This window comes from Somniosus microcephalus, chromosome 13 (assembly GCF_052327205.1).
Source record: "Somniosus microcephalus isolate GS21.2 chromosome 13, FLI_Smic_1.0, whole genome shotgun sequence".
In the NCBI taxonomy this organism is placed as follows: domain Eukaryota; kingdom Metazoa; phylum Chordata; class Chondrichthyes; order Squaliformes; family Somniosidae; genus Somniosus; species Somniosus microcephalus.
Genome location: NC_140999.1, coordinates 173,762,194 through 173,781,739, shown reverse-complemented (window position 1 = coordinate 173,781,739; position 19,546 = coordinate 173,762,194). Strand labels below are relative to the sequence as shown.

Genomic DNA, 19,546 nt, shown 5'->3' with positions numbered 1-19,546 from the left:
TCACCGTGAGCCTCAATGGGGTTCACCGGCTCCCACATCTCGCAACAGTAACACATCACCTGCTCCATTCTATATAATTAATTAAATTTCTTATTATTAGTTATGAAGACCCTGCCCGGATATATATGATAATATCACACCACTATTCAATAGGACTTACCAACTTAAAGGTATAAAAGAGAAGAGAAGGAAGAAAACCAACCAACCAGCTGATCACCAACCTCCTCCTTGAATACTTTAAAATTAGTTCTGCATTTCTTTTGTAAATAGATGAATCTGCCAGAAGAATGATTATGGTGACATTAATCTGCTGCGTGTTTCTGTATAACTAATCTACCTACAGGTATAATTATCATACTTCTTTAGGGGTGTTACCAAGCTGGAATTCCATATCTCACATACTGTGCATAACAGACATGAGATTGATTCTGATTACTCTTCATTGTTAACTGGAAAGGCAGAACGCACTTTGTTAATAAGGTTGTTATGTAAGCACCAAGAGTGTCAGCTAAAACTTGGGTAGACTGTCAGTGGGCTCCTTTTATTTTTCAGGAGAGGAGGTTTCCTGAACTCAATCAGATATCAGCAGAAATTACTTCCAAACACATGCGTGTTTTTTTCAGACTGAAAATAAAGCAAACTGTTTTTAATCAAAACAGTTTTGAAAAGAACAAATAAAATACTTTTAATAAATAGTGCTTTTAGCTGTCTTTGAAAGTACAATGGATCCTTGCCATCTTCTCTCCCTCTACCGTATGCAGGATTTCTTAATGGCAGAATTACTTCCAAGTTGTTGAATTTAATGTAGTGACTCTTGGAGCAAACACCTCCAAAACGTCTGCTACAATGCTGACATGTATTGGCTAGCTTGTGTGGACCAGGATAGAGAAAGAGTGAGAGATCAAAATAGGAGTAGGCCATTTAGCCCTCGAGCAGTTTCTGCCATTCAATTAAAATTGGCTGTTCTGTATCTCAGCCCCATTTTGTTCCCTTGATACCCTTACTAATACAACAACAACTTGTATTTATATAGCACCTTTAATGTAATAAAATGTTCCAAGGCACTTCACTAAAGCATTGTAGGAATTGACGAATTCCTAACTAATAACTGAGGTCGACTCAGGAGATCAATCAAACAGTTTTGACTAAACGAGTTCAAACAGTTTGTTGAGATCGATACAGGAGAACCACGAAAACAGGTCTTAACAAGATGGAGATTCCACGAGGACTGCTTGGGCAGTCACGTGGTTTGCGACGTGACATCATCGCGTTTACCCGCGTTTTCCCGCGCTCTTAAAGGGGCCACGCCCCGTACATACAAACACTATATACAAAACAAAGTAATGTCTAACACAATGGTACAGGCTTAGGCTGGTGTTAGAACATCATTAAAGGGAATTATATACAGTTGCCCAGAGTTATTCAGTGGCTCCGCCACAGCATTATCAAATAAAATTTGACACAGCCACATAGAGATATTAGGGCAGATGACCAAAAGCTTGGTCAAACAGGTTTTAAAGAATGTCTTAAAGGTGGAAAGAGGGGTAGAGAGGCAGAGAGGTTTAGGGGAGGGCATTCCAGAGCTTAGGGCCTAGGCAGCTGAAGGCACAGCCTCCAATGGTGGAGCAATTGAAATTGGGGATGTTGAAGAGGCCAGAATTGGAGGAGTGCAGATATCTCTGAGGGTTGTAGGGCTGGAGGAGATTACAGAGAATGGGAGGGGGGAGGCGTTGTTGGACCGGGGGCTAATGTAGGTCAACAAGCACAAGGGCGATGGGTGAATGGGACTTGATGCGAGTTAGGATACGGGCAGCAGAGCTTTGGATGACCTCAAGTTTACAGAGGGTAGAATGTGGGAAGCCGGCCAGGAGTACATTGGAATAGTCAAGTCTAAAGGTAACCAAGGCATGGATGAGGGTTTCAGTAGCAGATGAGCTGAGGCAGGGGCAGAGTCTGGCAATGTTAAGGAGGTGGAAATAGGCAGTCTTAGTGATGGCGCAGATATGTCGTCAGAAGCTTATCTCTGGGTCAGGTATGACACCATGGCTGTGAACAGTCTGGTTCAGCCTCAGATAATTGCCAGGGAAGATGGAATCGGTGGCTAAGGAATGGAGTTTGTGGCAGGGACCATAGACAATGGCTTCGGTCTTCCCAATATTTAGTTGGAGGAAATTTCCACTCATTCAGTACTGGATGTCGGACAAGCAGTCTGACAATTTAGAGATAGTGGAGGGGTCGAGAGAAAATCTATTGATCTCAGTCTTGAACATTTAAATTGACCCAGCATCCACATTTTGAGGAAGCCAGTTCAAGATTTCTAATTTCCATAATTTTGCCCACACATTTAATCTGACTATGTCCCTTTCTAACTTCTTCTCCCATCCACACAGCTTACTATGCCTCCTAACTTTGTGTCATCTGCAAACTTGGATATACAACTTTCTATTCCTTCATCCAAGCTGTAAAGCTCAGGCCCAGGGTGCTGATCCCTGGAGATCACCACATCACCTCCTGTCAATCTCTAGAATAAACCCTTTGTCCCTACTCTCTCTCTCTCTCCTACCGCTCAACTATTTACCGGTCTATGATGAAAAGATCACAGGGCTGCAATTGAAGGCCATAGTCACAGGACTGCTCAGCATAGTGAACCTAGACAGGACAGACTCCTGGTCCAAGGTCTTTATTATAGAATTAAGTTAGATTGTTTCCCACAGCTGCACTTTAAATCTGCTGCTGCATCGGATGTTCCATTCCAAATCAAACCTATTCTCTGCATAGTGCTCGATCGTGCAAGGAGTGGACCACTAATATAATAATGTGAACTTCAAGATGCCACGAGGTCCATTCCTTTTGATAACTCTGTAAGCAGTGTGCACTTTTCAGCCACTGCAATAGGACTACAAAATAGGGCCTATGAAAAGCAGAGGCTTGGTGTACAATGCATCAACTTACTATAAGAAGAAAATGTCCATTACTTGTTCTTGGAGGATAGACATATGATCAATATTCTGAATGCCTGTCATATTTTTCATCTGTTACTTTCTGCTAATCTGAGTTTCATCCTGAGTCACTGTCTCGTTTTTTTATTTTATTTCCTTTTTTGTCAGTCAATTTCTGATTTATATTCAGCTCTGCATTTTGACAAGGTCATCTACAATACGGCACTTAAAATAGGGTTTTACTATTACTCGTGTCGTTCGATGGAAATTCAGTCAGCTGGAGTAATGCCTTTAGAATGATGAAAACAGACACCCTTTGGATTGTCTGTGTAATTTATTACATCTCTACAAAATGGGATGAGTCCTTTACGATTATACTGATCTGCCTATCATAAACTGTGTACCCAACATAATGCTGCTCTCGTATCTAAACTGCCATGTCTCTGCACCTGCTTAATATCTGTTACATCTCCAGCTTTTTCCAGTTCTGATGAAGGGTCCCAGACCTGAAACGTTAACTCTGTTTCTCTCTCCACGGATGCTGCCTGGCCTGCTGAGTATTTCCAGCATTTTCTGTTGTTATTTCAGATTTCCAGCATCCACAGTATTTTGCTATTGCCATGTGGAATTGTTCACTTTCCAAAGCAGAATGGATTCAGCTACACCGTAAACTGCACAGAAAGAAGAAAGGAAGAACTGGCATTTATATAGCGCCTTTTGTGGTAAACCACTGTATTGTATATTGCCACCTCTGGGTGGCGCTGTGTATGGAGGCATGCCTCAGCTGACTCCACCCACCACTGTGTGGGTTTCGTTCAGACTTGTTCAGTCACTCACGAAGAAGCATGGTCTCTTCTTAGCTAATAAAAGCCTTATTCATCTCTTCTTTCGACTCATCATCTCTTCTTCGACTCATCACCTTTTATGAAGTAATTGATAAGCGTATCAATTTTATTAGCTAAAAGTTAAATGGCGACACCTGAGGAGCAACAACAGCAACGGATACAGCAGACATTGCTGAGAGCCCTCAGACCACCACGCCTGGACCTCGACCCTCAAGATGTGGGTGCATCAGCCAAGTTTGAACACTGGCTGAGCTGCTTTGAATCCTTCCTCGCAATCTCACAGGTTACAGAGGAGGATCACAAACTGAAAATTTTGACCGCCCAGGTGAGCCATCAAGTATATATGCTAATTCGGGACTCTAATACGTACGTGGCGGCCCTCGAGCTACTAAAAGGGCAATATACGCGCCCAGTGAACACAATTTACGCCCGACACCTCTTGGGATCCCGCAGGCAGCAACCGGGAGAATCGGTAGGGGCATTTGCACGGGCGCTACTGGCACTCTGCAGAGACTGCGATTGTAAAGCGGTAACGGCTGTGGAGCACGCGCAGGGACTCACCTGTGATGCCTTCGTCAGGGGCCTCCAGTCAGACCACACCCGGCAGAGACTGCTAGAAAGCAAGGAACCCGACCTGAAGACGGCCATTGCCCTTGCGCTCTCGTTAGAGGAGGCCCACCGAAACCTCGAGGCATACCCCCGTAACGGCGCCGAGACATGGCAATCGAAACCGTGGGACACGGGACCGCCGCCCCCGGCACCAACCGCTGCAGCGACCCAACCGAGACAGCAGCCTCCGGTAAGAACTGCTTCGATGCCCAGTAACCAGGCCCAAAAATGCAATTTCTGTGGCCAGTTAAAACATCCCAGAGCGCACTGCCCAGCTAAGACAGCTACCTGCTCGGGCTGCGGGAAGAAAGGCCATTACGCTAACGCCTGCAAGGGGAAGCCAGCCAGCAGCGCAGCGTGCGGGCCGTGGGAGCAGCCATCTTATCCGCCATTTTGTGTACCCCCGGCCGCATGGCATCCGCCGCCATCGTATCCAACGCACTCAACCGCCATTTCGTCACCGGAACCGACCACCGTCTCGGCGGATGACTATAGTGACTCACTAAGCCACATACTGGCCTCCGTGACGCTGGATCAAGGCCACCCTCACCATCTATCCAGCTCCATGATGGATATCGCGGTAAACGGCCGCGCCACCAGTTGCCTGATCGACAGCGGGAGCACAGAGAGTTTCGTCCACCCCGACACGGTACGTAGCCACTCCCTCACGATTCTGCCAACGCACCATCGCATTTCTATGGCGTCCAAGTCCCAGTCAATGGACATCAGCGGCTACTGTGTGGTGACCCTGTCAGTAGGGGGCACTGAATATCAAAAATTTCAACTGCTAGTCCTGCCCCGTCTTTGCGCTGCCGTCCTGCTAGGGTTGGATTTTCAGTGCCACCTTAAGAGTGTCACACTAGCATACGGTGGACCCCTCCCCCCACTCACAGTCTGCAACCAACAACTTTTAAATCGCCCGCTGCAAACCACCTGCAGCCTTTCCACATTAAAAGTCCCCCCCCCTCCCCTGTTCGCTAACCTCACCCGCGACTGTAAACCCATCGCTACCAAAAGCAGGCGGTACAGTGCCGGGGACAGAGCTTTTATCAGCTCTGAGGTGGAGCGGCTCTTGAAGGAGGGCATTATCGAAGGTAGCACTAGCCCCTGGCGAGCCCAGGTTGTAGTCGTTAAAACCACTGCAAAACGCCGCATGGTAATCGACTACAGCCAAACCATAAACCGGTACACCCAGCTGGACGCGTACCCCCTCCCTCGCATATCTGATATGGTCAATCAGATTGCGCAATACAAAGTATTCTCCACCATCGACCTTAAGTCAGCGTACCACCAGCTGCCCATCCGCCATGAGGACCGCCAGTATACTGCCTTCGAGGCAAACGGCCGCCTCTACCACTTCCTTAGGGTCCCCTTCGGCGTCACCAACGGGGTTTCGGTCTTCCAAAGGGAGATGGACCGAATGGTTGACCAGAACGCGCTGCGGGCAACCTTCCCCTATTTGGATAACGTCACCATCTGCGGCCACGACCAGCAGGACCACGACGTTAATCTAGCAAATTTCCTCCGTACGGCCCAACGGCTGAACCTAACGTACAATAAGGAAAAATGTATGTTTCACACCAAGCGCCTGGCCATCCTCGGCTGCGTGGTGGAGAACGGAGTCATCGGGCCCGACCCCGACAGAATGCGCCCCCTAATGGAGCTACCCCTTCCCCACTGCCAAAAAGCACTGAAGAGATGCCTGGGGTTTTTCTCCTACTACGCCCAGTGGGTGCCCCTCTATGCAGACAAAGCCAGGCCCCTCATCAAAGCCACCTCCTTCCCCCTGACACCAGAGGCGTGTGCAGCCTTCACTCTTATCAAGAACGATATCGCGAAGGCCGCAATGCACGTGGTGGATGAGTCCATCCCCTTCCAAGTGGAGAGCGATGCCTCCGACTTCGCCCTAGCCGCGACCCTTAACCAGGCGGGCAGACCCGTGGCCTTTTTCTCAAGGACCCTCCAGGGCCCCGAGACGAGACACTCCTCCGTCGAAAAGGAGGCCCAGGCTATTGTAGAAGCGGTGCGTCACTGGAGGCATTACCTGGCCGGGAAACGATTTACCCTGCTCACTGACCAGCGTTCAGTAGCTTTTATGTTTAATAATAAGCAGAGGGGTAAAATCAAGAACGACAAGATCTTGAGGTGGAGAATCGAACTCTCCACCTACAATTATGATATCTTGTATCGGCCAGGGAAACTCAATGAGCCCCCAGATGCCCTATCACGTGGTACATGCGCCAACGCGCAGAGTGATAGGCTGCAGTCCCTCCACAATGACCTCTGCCACCCGGGGGTCACCAGGTTTTTCCATTTTATCAAATCCCGTAACCTGCCCTACTCCATCGAGGAGGTCAGGACCATGACCAAGAGCTGCCAAATCTGCGCCGAGTGCAAACCGCACTTCTATAGGCCGGACAGAGCAAGCCTGATCAAGGCCACCCGCCCCTTCGAACGCCTGAGCGTCGATTTTAAAGGGCCCCTCCCCTCCGCTGACCGCAATGTGTACTTCCTCAACATAGTTGATGAGTACTCCCGTTTCCCCTTTGCCATCCCTTGCCCAGACATGACCAGTACCACGGTCATCAAGTGTCTGAATGACATCTTCGCTCTGTTCGGGTTCCCCAGCTATATACATAGCGACAGGGGCTCATCGTTCATGAGCGACGAACTTCGGCAGTACCTGCTAACAAGAGGTATCGCCACGAGCAGGACCACCAGTTACAACCCCCGGGGGAACGGCCAGGTGGAAAGGGAGAACGCGACGGTTTGGAAGGCAGTCCTCTTAGCACTAAAATCTAAGGGCCTTCCGACCTCCCGCTGGCAGGAGGTCCTCCCTGCAGCGCTTCACTCCATTCGGTCACTGCTTTGTACTGCCACTAATGCGACCCCTCATGAGAAAATGTTCGTTTTCCCCCGGAAGTCTACATCGGGAACCTCGCTACCGGCATGGTTGACTTCTCCTGGGCCCGTCCTACTGCGGAGGCACGTGAGGACGCATAAAACGGACCCCCTGGTCGAGCGGGTGCACCTCCTACACGCCAACCCCCAGTATGCCTGGGTGACATACCCAGACGGGCGGGAGGACACGGTCTCCATACGAGATCTCGCACCCTCGGGTACCCCTGAATTACCACCGTTATCCCCCTTACCACCGTTATCCCCCTTACCACTGTTATCCCCCACCACCCCTCCCAACCCAACCCCTGCAGACGGCATGCCAAAGCCCCAGGAATCTTCGCCAACCACCCAGACACCAGACCCGACGTCGGATGCTGCAACACCACCGCCGCCACCACGACGATCAGGACGTCAGACAAGGCCTCCTGATAGACTTAACTTGTAGTACCCTTCACCCCGCCGGACTTCACATTAAACAAGGGGTGAATGTGGTAAACCACTATTGTATATTGCCACCTCTGGGTGGCGCTGTGTATGGAGGCATGCCTCAGCTGACTCCACCCACCACTGTGTGGGTTTCGTTCAGACTTGTTCAGTCACTCACGAAGAAGCATGGTCTCTTCTTAGCTAATAAAAGCCTTATTCATCTCTTCTTTCGACTCATCATCTCTTCTTCGACTCATCACCTTTTATGAAGTAATTGATAAGCGTATCACCTTTCATGCTCTCTGGAGGACCCAAAGTGCTTACACAGAAATGTACAGTAACAATGTCTGCAATCCATTAAAAATGGATGGTGGTTATGCGCATATTTGAGGGCTGCTCATTTTGAGTAAGTGCGTTGTCTAATTATTATAGTCTGGTTGTAACAGGTCTGACCACTGGACATGCCTTCTAGCTATTATGTCCGTGTGTAATTGAGACACGGACTGCAGGAGTTGGTTACAACAGGTGTTTACTGAGTGGAGACAAAACTGGAACTACTATGCAAAGTTACTTCACAGGCTTATATACAGGGGTCGTCACTACTGGTACTGCAGTATACAGGGGCTGCAGAATATAGTTCCTTCTGCAAAGTACATACACTACAATTCTTCCCCTTTTAGCTAAACAGTACATAACATTCGATTAATAATTGAATAACATATTTACAATTACAGTTGCTATATACATTAGCTGAAGTTAAGCAATTATAAGTTCAGTCTTTGAGGAGGCTTCCTGATTCTGTCTGGATAACGCCTCTTTGGGGTATCAGGTTCTTCTGGCAAGGTTGATTCGGGATCAACGTCGTTGTTTGGTTCGTCTGCTTCCAATATCACCGATTCTGAGGTAGATGCAATTGGTACTTCGGTTTCATCACCAGGTGTATCGGATCGTGGTGTGGATTTGACGTTTTCCAGTGACTCTAGAATCTGGTCAGCATGGCGTCTTACAATGCTCTCTCCATTGTCCACGGTATACATTAGAGGTCCTTGCCGTGTGCAGATCGTTCCTGGCTGCCATTTCTCTGTGCGGTAGTCCCGGGCCAAAACTGGTTGACCTATCTTAAAACTCCTGGTCGGCCTTTCATTCATATTCTGAAACTGCCTGTTCTCCACATCTCTTCTGATGTTTGGCTTAACCAAATCCAAGCGGCATTGTAGTCTTCGATTGAAGAACATCATGGCTGGAGTTTGGTTGGTAACCGCATGTGTCGCATTCCGGTAGGCAAACAAGAAGTTATCCACCTTGTGTTGTAGGGGTATGTCTTCATTACACATTGCCTTGATAGCCTTCTTGAATGTTTGAACGAACCTCTCAGCCAATCCATTGGTGGCTGGATGATATGGGGTGGATGTGTAATGCTTAACACCATTGTTCTTTAAGAACCTCCGGAACTCTTCAGACACAAACTGTGGTCCATTGTCGGAGCAAATCTGTTCAGGCAGCCCATTTCTGGCGAATATGGTTCGTAAGACTGTGATAGTTTTTTATGTGGTGGTTGAGGACATTTTTATTACCTCTGGCCACTTTGTGCATCCACCGCAATTAAAAACATCGAGTCCATAAATGGACCAGCAAAATCAATGTGCACCCTTTGCCATGGAGATGAGGGCCACTCCCATGGATGTAGAGGGGCTTGTGGTGGGGCGTTTTGGACCTTCTGGCATCCTGTACAGCTCTTGGTCATCTCTTCGATTTCCCTATCGATTCCCGGCCACCACACAAACGCTCTGGCTAAGTTCTTCATTTTTACCCCACCCAGATGACCCTCATGAAGCTCATTGAGCACTCTATCCTTCAATTTGGGTGGAATTACTACTCTGGATCCAAACATCAAGGTTCCTCTGCACACTGACAGCTGTTCTCTTCTCGGCGAGAATGCTGGCAACAGTGGTTCGCCATGTGCTGGCCATCCCTTCACCGTTAAATCATCGACCCTGGAGAGTGTCGGGTCATTTCGTGTTTCCTTTTCTATGTTTGCATTCGTCACAGGTAGACATTCGACTATGGTCAAGTGGAATATCTCCACAGGATCCACTGCAGGTGCTTCTTCCACCATCGGCAACGGTAGGCGCGACAATCCATCAGCATTCCCATGCTGTTTAGTTCCTTTGTACTCGATGTCATATTGGTGTGCCCCTAGGAAAAGGGACCACCTCTGTAGCCGTTGTGCTGTCATTATCGGGACGCCCTTCTGAGGGTTGAAAATGGAGACAAGAGGTTGATGATCAGTTAGTAGAGTAAATTTCTGACTGTGCAGGTAGTGATTGAACTTCTTCACCCCCCACACCAGGCTGAGGGCCTCTCTGTCAATCTGGGCGTAGTTACACTCGGCTGAAGTTAACGAGCGTAACGCAAAAGCTATCGGCCTCTCTGAACCATCAAGGAATTTATGTGACAGTACCGCTCCAATGCCGTAGGGAGACGCATCACATGCCAGTCTTATCGGTAGTGATGGGTTGTAGTGAGCCAATACTTCTCTTGAAGTGATTAGGTCTTTACTCTTCTGAAAGGCCCGCTTACATTCATCGCTCCATTTCCATGCTACTCCAGTTTGTAGTAGGGCGTTCAGTGGGTGCAGAATTGTGGACAAATTCGACAAAAACTTATGGTAGTAATTCACCAATCCAAGGAATGACCTCGGTTGCGACACATTTTCAGGCGCTGGAGCCTTAACTACTGCTTCAATTTTGTCAGGGGACTTATGTAACCCCTCTTCATCAATCACGTGGCCACAATACGATATCTGTTTCTTAAAAAACTCGCACTTGGGGCGATTAGCTCGTAGCCTGTGTTCTCTTAGTCTAGTGAGCACCTGCTCTAGGTTGGCAAGGTGTTCACTGTCATTTTCACCTGTCACTAGGATGTCGTCCAAGTAACACTGAGTCCCCGGAATCCCTTGCAGGACTTGTTCCATCGCTCTTTGCCATATCGCCGGAGCTGATGCTACTCCGAATACCAGTCGATGATACTGGTAAAGACCTTTGTGAGTGTTTATCGTGAGATACTTCCTAGAGGATTCTTCAACCTCCATCTGCAAATATGCTTGTGCTAGGTCAATTTTTGTAAAACGCTTCCCTCCAGATAGTGAGGCGAAAATACCTTCTATCCTCGGAAGAGGACACTACTGTGTGAAGGACTGGGTTCACCGTCACCTTGAAGTCCCCACAGATGTGAACCTTCCTTGGCTCCTCAGACTTATTGTTTAACGTTTTTTTCATGACAGGAATGATGGGTGTCGTCCACTCGCTCCAGTCTACCTTAGATAACACGCCTGCATTCTCCAGCTCTGCCTCGACGGCTGGGCGAATTGCATACAGTACCGGTCTTGCTTTGAAAAACTTGGGAATTGCATTCTCTTCTATTTTTATCGAGGCGGTTACGCCTTTAAGAGTTCCCAGTTCTTGTTGAAATACCTCTTCAGCGTTAGCTAAGATTGTTGACAATTGCCCAGGTGTGACGTCGTCGTCCTTTTTACCAGCCACAGTCAGTGCCTGAATGGAGTGCCAGTCTAAACTTATCTTTCTGATCCATTCACGTCCCAATAACGGTGGTCTACCATCTTGCAGTATGTACAGATACAATTTCTGTATTTCTTTGCCGTTGTATTCGACAGGCACCCTTATTTTCCCTCTGGGGTATACTTTCTGCCCCGTATACGTCTTCAAGACAATGGATGTCTCTTTCAAGGGTATGTGTGAGAATAGCCGCTCGTAGTCTCGTCGATTCATGATGGTCAGGGCTGATCCTGTATCCAATTCCATTTTGACTTGGGACCCTGCTATCGTGAGGGTGACCCAAATGGTTCGGTAATCCTCTTTTGCGATTACGTTGTGAAGTTTGAGACAGCTTAGTCTCTTGTTCCCGGGTTCACTATCGCTCTTCTGGTCTTCGGAACTACTGTCCGTCATCTTTTGTACTTTCCTGTACTGTTCCTTAGTAGCCTTTTTGTTGTCGTTAGTCTTCTTTCCAGACCTGCAAACTCGTGCAATGCGTCCCATCTTTCCGCATTGCCTGCATATTTTGTCCTTGGACCAGCAGTCCTTCTGGTCATGGGTTGTTCTGCCGCAGCGATAACATTTTTCAAATCCCCGTGTCATTTCATGGGTGCCGTATTCCTGTGGCTTTTGCTGTATTTCCGCAGCTCCCCTTGCTGCTGCTTCGTACGATACTGCCACCCTGAAAGCCTTATCTGGCGTCAGCTCTTTCTCTGAGAGTAACCTCTTCTGGGTTCCTGCACTCAGGAGTCCACAGACAAATTTGTCCCGTAGAGTATCTGTCAGTCCTGCTCCGAACTGGCAGTGCTTTGATAGCTTGCGTAGTTCCGTAAGGTGATCAGCATTGCTCTCATCTTTATGCTGATTTCTCCTGTGGAATTTAAATCTTTCTGCTATCAGCAGCGGTGCAGGATTTAGGTGTTCCTGTAGGATATCAACAATTTTGTTAAAACTCTTCGCCATTGGTTTGGCTGGAGTGATCAGGTTCCGCAATAGGCTGTACGTTCTTGCGCCCATTAAGTTTAGTAGTACTGATGCCTTTTTCTCATCGGCTACTTCGTTTGCCTTGCAATGTACTTCGACTCTTTCCACATACGTGGTCCAGTCTTCTATTGCATTATCGAAGGCAGTGATATTGCCAGTCTTCGGCATCTTGGAAATCTAAGATGGCGCCTCCCGCGCTTTGCCTTCTTCCCCGATTGAACAAAATGGCGCCTCCCGCGCTTTGCCTTCTTCCCCGCTGGATTAAGATGGCGCCTCCCGCGCTTTCTGTCTTCTCCGCTGCTGCTAGCGCTGTTGCTGGCGTTTTTATGCCTTGATGGCAACGCCCTATGGTCTTCGCGCACTCCCCCCCCCCCCCCCCCCCCCGCGCTGCTGCTAATGCCGCTCTCCGCGGTCCCCGTGGCAAACTGCAGCTCCTCGCGGCTTTCTGCGCTTCTAATTTCTTTTATTTTCCCGTCAGAGCAAACCCTATGGGACACTTTCCTCCCTCTTCTCGGGTCTGTACGCTACCCGGCTTCGTAGCACCGGCCACGCCCTGTGTGCTCCACCCTCTTTCTCTCTCCTCTTCCCGACAACGCTGCTCGGCCCCGTTGAAAAGCCACCCGATCTCGCTCTAGCCCGCCGCAGCCCAGGAAGGATCAGTGTACTACCTGCCACCAGCCCAATTAGCTGGAACACCATAGACAGGATAACCAAGCCCCGCTCTCGACAGCCTCTCCTGCAAATCTTCAAATCCGATGAATCAGAGGCGGTTGCCCACGGTCGACGCCCGTTTCTTCTGTTTGTTTTTTTTTTCTTTCTTCCTTCTGGCCTCGACCTCTAACAACTTCGCTTCAGGGATGAATCCGCATGAGGTGGTGCAGAACTGTAGGTAAGTTCGGATCTGCTCATCGCCAGTATTATGTCCGTGTGTAATTGAGACACGGACTGCAGGAGTTGGTTACAACAGGTGTTTACTGAGTGGAGACAAAACTGGAACTACTATGCAAAGTTACTACACAGGCTTATATACAGGGGTGGTCACTACTGGTACTGCAGTATACAGGGGCTGCAGAATATAGTTCCTTCTGCAAAGTACATACACTACACTAGCGACTGCAAGAAATAGAGAAAACTGGCATTTATCCAGAACGTTGTTATGTCTCTTGGGATGTTCCAAAAATATTTGCATCCAATGAGTGCTTTTGAAGTGCGGTCACTGTTGTGGTGGCAAATGTACAGCCACATTATTTAAAGCAGGATCCCACAAACTATAACGAGATGATCAGTTATTCTCACTTTGGTGGTGGTTGAGGAAAGAATTTTAACCAGGTCATCAGGAAAATTCCCTGCTGCTTTTTAGATAATGCCACGGGATCTCTTGCATCCACTTGAACCATCAGAACAGGCAGACAGGGCCTAAAGGATAACACTTCCAAACAAGGCCGCATTTCCTCAGCACTTCACTGATGTGTCAGCCTAGCCCTAGATCATGTACTCAAGTCCTGGCATGAGGCTTGAACCCACAACTTTCTGATTCAGTGTCGAGAGTTTTAATGGAATGAATTGTGGCCACTGAATGTAGCACTAACTTACTTTATGGCCATTCACTCAGTTAACTGAAAGCTTAATGGAAAAGCACTGGAGTTGTATGTAAAAATTGTAAGAAATTGCATATTATTGTAGCATTTACCGCACAGAAAGAGACCATTTCACCCATTGCACCTGTGCCGACTCTCAAGTGTATCCATTCAGGACTATTACCCTGCCCTTTTGCTGTACCCTTTAAAGTTTTCTTTTTTTCAAATATTTATTTACTTCCTTTTCAAAAGCTATTATAGATTCTGCTTGCACCATTCTTTCTGGTAGAGCATTCCATATCCAAACAACCTTTTGTGTTATTTAAAATTCTGTTAACCTCTTCCTTCATTCCATGGTGATCTTAAATTACCTCGTTACAGACTCCCGACCAGTGGAAGCAGTTTCTCAAAACCCCTCATCAATTTTAAAGAGCTAACAGATCTCCCTTTTAACATTCTCAGTTCTGATGAAAAATCCCTAGTTTCTCGAAACTGTCGACCGTTACCAAAGCTTTATCCCTGGTATCATTTGAGTAAATTTCTTCCATAGCCTCTTCATGACTTTGACATTCTTCCTAAGGTAGGGTGCCTGAAACTGAACAAACTATTCTAACAATGACCTAGTCAATGATTTGTATAGATTTCGCAAACCATTTTTGTTACTGTGCTTGATGCTGCTGTTTATAAAACCTAGGTTCCTGTAATCTTCATTTTTACATCTGCATAGCGTGCATCATCTGCACAGTGTACAGTTTTGTGCCTGCCTGCAGCTATATCCTTCATGCCAATCTACACATGTTTTCAGTTTAGATCAAAAAGATAACCAGGAGTATCCTTTACTGAGTACCCAAGTACAGACAGAATTTACAAGATAATTGCTCATTGTTAGTGATGGACAGATGCCCTGAACTAAAGTATCTCAACTGCACAGAACAGGTAGCTCCATTCTGCTTAGTCAATGGACTTCCCTGTAGTCAAGGAAATTATAATTTCTGATGCACCAGATCACATGCCAGGTAAATGAGATCACTGAAATTCACATTGTGAGAAGATCACTTCTTGAGGAGAAAACTCACATAGTCGGGATGTGTAATGCTACAAATGCGACAACTTTTAGCCAGGACTTTGGCCAAAATCAACACTTAATAGAAAAATCTATCAACCTTGAATAGAAAAATTAGCTGGTAACTTCCATGTTGTTCAGGGGGGGGAAAATTTGGTTGCTTTGCGCCTCCTGTTAGCGCCCTAAGAGGGCGCGGTGCCGCCAACGCCTCCCGCAAAATTCAGCGGGAGGTAAGTGGCAGCGCTAACCGTTAGCGCCCCGTGGCGCTGCACTGCCGGCAATGACGTCATCGCTGTGCGCAGCGCCCCGGCAGCGATCTTCGGTACCGCTCCCTGACTTGCCGCTAGATGGTATGTCCGACGGGGTCAGGGGGGAGGCCTACCTGCGGCCGGGGTGGGGCTATTTAAAAGCGAGGTGCCGGGCGGCCATTTTTGTTGCTTGCTGCCTGCCAGCACCTGCCTCCGCTCCCGTCCCCGGCCTCCTGACCCGCCCCTCCCCCCGCAGAGTGCTGGCTGTGCTCCAGGAGCCCGACACTTCACTTGAGTGCCGGGCTCTTTTGCCGGCACTCTGATCCCCAATGGCCCAGCTGGGCCCCAGGTCACACTGCGCAAGGCCTCTCCCCTTTAAGAAGGGGAGGAAGGCCTGCAATACTGCGGCGTGATGTGCTGCACGTAGCCTCGAAATTCCCTCGCAGCACCCCAAGAGGGAGGCGGGGCGCTTCCAGTAGCACCCGCTTCACTCTTGGGGCGCTACCACTCAATTTCGGCCGCCGGGCACCTCGCCTAATTTTAGCGCCCCGGCAAAGTTAGGGCCCCAAAGGGGCAGGACTCAATTTTTCCCCCAGGGTCTTTACCCGTCTTGCAAAAGAAAACCAATCCGAGCCGACATATTCATCCTTCATGCGGAGTGTCTATGATTAAAAGAATCAACGTCAGATTTACTTACAGAGACATGGGGCAGGATTTTCATTGGGCCGTGGAGTCGGGATTGGAGGCGTGTGGGGGTTAAAATCCCGAACCCAACCCGCCTCCATGCCAGTTTCAAAGGAGGCAGGTACCCGCCCCGCACTGGGACCCGCCTACCCGAGGCGGGAAGGGATTAGTGCCAATTAACTGCCTGTTAAGAGGTAGTTAACAGGCAGTTTTTAGCCTAATCCCTATTTTTAATGCTGAAGTGTGGGATTCCTGACAGCTCAAACCACGGCAAGTTTGCGAGATGGGCCGTTGGGTTGAAGGACTTGGAGGGGTCGAGATGTCGGTGTTCAGGTGAGTGATGGGTGCATGAGTGCAAAGGTAAGTGTGTTTGGTGTGTCTAAAGTGTGTAAAGAAGTTTAAATTACCTTTTCTTACCATTACAGCCTTCCTTCCTTTAGGTCTCGGGAGTCCCTCATTTCACCGGCACAGAAAGCAGAATGGCTGCGAACTGTCAAAAGTGACGGCCTTCAGCTTTCTGTGCAGGAGAGATTTCTAACTGAGTCTGTGGAGAAGGACTCAGGTTAGAAGTAAGACTGTCAGTGTTTGACAGCTTCAAACAGCTGTGAAACACTAATATTTCATCTGTCAAAACCTCTCGACAGATGAAATTTCAGTCTGTGACGTCACCTATTGCCGGGTGGCCCTTAATTGGCCTGCTGAGCCCGCTGGGCGGGCTCAACAAGGTCAATCAAGTTAAAATCGCGTGGATTGGCCACATCTCGATGGAGGCGGGAGTACAACCCCGAAAGCTGTAGTCCCGCCTCCTACCCGACTCCTGAATGAAAATCCAGCCCATGATATAGAAGTGTAAGATAGCATTTCAACTCTCAATTTACAAGACCCCTATGGGTCCATGCATTTCCTTATCCTTAGTACCTTTAATACAGAAGAGTTATTTTTTGTTCTGATCAGACGTACCAGCTGTTTTCATGATATTTTTTCTCCCATTTTTAGCACGTTTGTTTAGATCAGAACAATTCAAAAAGATACGTTGCTGCTCTAAGTCACCAGTCTTCCCACTTTCATTTTTTTTCTTTTCTATTCTATATCTAACAAGTGCAGTAATGCATGCTCTCAGTAACCCCCTCTTGGTAACTCATAAAGCAGTTAATGCTGATACTGAGGCCTTGTTCTGTTGTATAAGAAACTTCAATTCCCGTTAACAAATTATTTTCCCATAATAGGCTAATGTCCAATCCCCAGCAAAAGGTCGTAAAGGGAAGGTGATCTAAACACAGAATATATAAGATCTATGCATGCATGCATCCATAACCCGGATTGATTAGTACCTTGGATATCAAGAAATAGTTGACACAATAGTACCATTCTCGATTTGGAGAGTAAAACAAATATGCTGCCCTTGAGGTGTGCTGGAGTTGACACAAACCCACCAAGCCAAATTCTTCTTCTCTTCTGAAGGCTTTGCTACTCAAAGAAGAATGTCTTGTCTTGTTACCAGACAGCTTCAGTGCTTATTTCTACCCATGGGCCATTCATACCAAATAAATAATCCATAATTGAAAAGAAACCTATTTGAACCTCTGTTTGATGCTATAAATATTTCCTAGGATTCAAATTGAATGACTCACCTGACCTTTAACTGTTGTGCTTCTCCCTTTGGCTCAGTGTGCCTATTTATAACCTTTAAAATAATTTCTCGACCTGATCCAACCCGCCCACCTCGGTTTTACCGGAGGCGAGATGGGGGGTGGTGGGCGACCAACCCGCTCCCAGGGGCCGTTACCTCAATTTAAATATTGTAATGAGGCTGGATGCCCTTTTTCCCCCCCCCTCCATTTAGTGTTTAACTGCATGTTTAACACAATTCGTGAAACCCGGCAGTTAAACTGAGGCGGGGACTGCTGGGCCCAGGAGGTAAGTGGCTTTATATCGTCCTCCTGGATCCAGGGTCTCGACCATACCCATCCCCCTGCCCCATTATCAGAGACCACCCCCCCCCCCCCCCAAAACGACAACGACCCCCCTCCCCTCCCCTCCCCAGATCCCTGCCAACTCCCCCTCCCCGAGCCCTGCTGACACTCTTCCCCAACCCGGCCAATCCTTTCTTCCTCTCCCCCCCCCCCCCCCCCCCCCCCCCCATCCCCGACCCCAGCCGATCCTCTTTCTCCCCTCTTCCCGCCCCCCCCCCCCCCCAATCCCTACCGATTGCCAACCCCCCCCCCACTCTTCTCGGCGATCCCTCTCCAGGACCCGCCCCTCGTTTCTGAGGCCTGCCCACCCGCAGCCAGCCAGCCTCTCAATCTGACTGGCTGCAGGCGGGAATTCAAGGCCTCTCATTCAAATCAGGCCCTGCCGTTAAAGTCAGCAGGGCCTGCGGGAAACCCGGCCTCTGGTTTCCTGCCCACCTCAGAGGCCCCCTGCCCCCATCCCGCCTCCCTAGAGAAAATTCCAGCCATTATTTCTGTCCAAGTTACCCAAGCAACTCTTTCCTCTTAATGGCATCACGAATGTCCCTGACATTCCCCATTATAACTTTGAAAAAGAAAAATGCAGAGCAAGAATCCCATGCAACACAAATTCATAGTTGATGCATCCTGAAAAAAATATTGAAATGCACCATTATTTCCTTCCTCTTCTGCCGTGAGAATTGGAATTTTGGGTGCAGATTGGACGTCATTTTTCGACCATTTGAATAGTCCAAAAATCAAGAGCATCACCTGACAAACTTCCAACATGTGCTTCTGAACTATTCTGTATAGCGAGCATTGGCCCGGAATTTGCGGTCAGCGATGAAGCTAAGGCGCTTGCCGCTGACCTCCAAGAAAGCAGCTCACCGAGATCTCGTGATCTCTGGGGAGAAGTTTGCCTTTCTCGACGTGCAATTGATTGTAGCACAGTGTAATGGGAATCCCCAGCGAAGAGCTGCAGTGACGTCAACAAGCTGTCTAAGCAGCCAATCACATTGAAGAATTCTCACAGATAGCAAACCAGGAAGTGAAAAGCAGCTTTTATCCATACTTTTTAAAAAGGTCACAGAGAGCAAAATAAAGATTGGGACATTCACATGGGGATAAGGTAGAAACTGAAATATCATGAACAGACTTTAAAGTTTTATAAAAAATTGTACTTTTTAATCATCATGAAGAAATTTGGCACTCCACAAATATCAAATTTAGTTTTTCAGGGCCTGAACGTTTGTTTAGTAGTCAATACGCTGTTAAAACCCTAGTTACACCTATTCCAACAAGGTTTAACATTTAATGGGGTATTTAACAGCGGTATTGCCACAGAAACGCCCAAGTTTTCATCCGTTTCACTGATTGCCGGCTATGGGGGCAGGGGGGGTGGCATTCCAAAGCGCAGCCACTGTCGGAGCAGTGAACGACTGACCGCAACTTCAGGATTTCCATGTTTAGATGCGCATGCGCTAAATCCTGAAGTTGCGGTCGGTTTCGGAGGGGTCATGACAGCGAACGCTGACAGTTTGCAAAACCCGAGCCATTGTTGTTATGCTCCGCCGTCCAATTCTGAATTGACTTTTTCTTAAACAACGTGATTCAGGAGTGTGGTTAATTTGTTTATTGACATCCCCATTAACTGGGGAAAGCAGAGTCCTGTACATAATCTAATGCAGAAACAAGTAGTCAATATAAAAAAAAAATGAAAACATACTGGTTGGCTGAGTATCAGGGTTTTTTTTGCAACTGATCTGT

The 19,546-nt window shown here is 47.9% G+C and overlaps 1 protein-coding gene across 1 annotated transcript in view; it reads left to right on the top strand.

The window, feature by feature from the left end:
* slco4a1 (solute carrier organic anion transporter family, member 4A1) overlaps positions 1–19,546 on the top strand; it is a 214,447-nt gene that overhangs the window by 123,660 nt on the left and 71,241 nt on the right. The gene's annotated exons all lie outside the window — the stretch shown is intronic.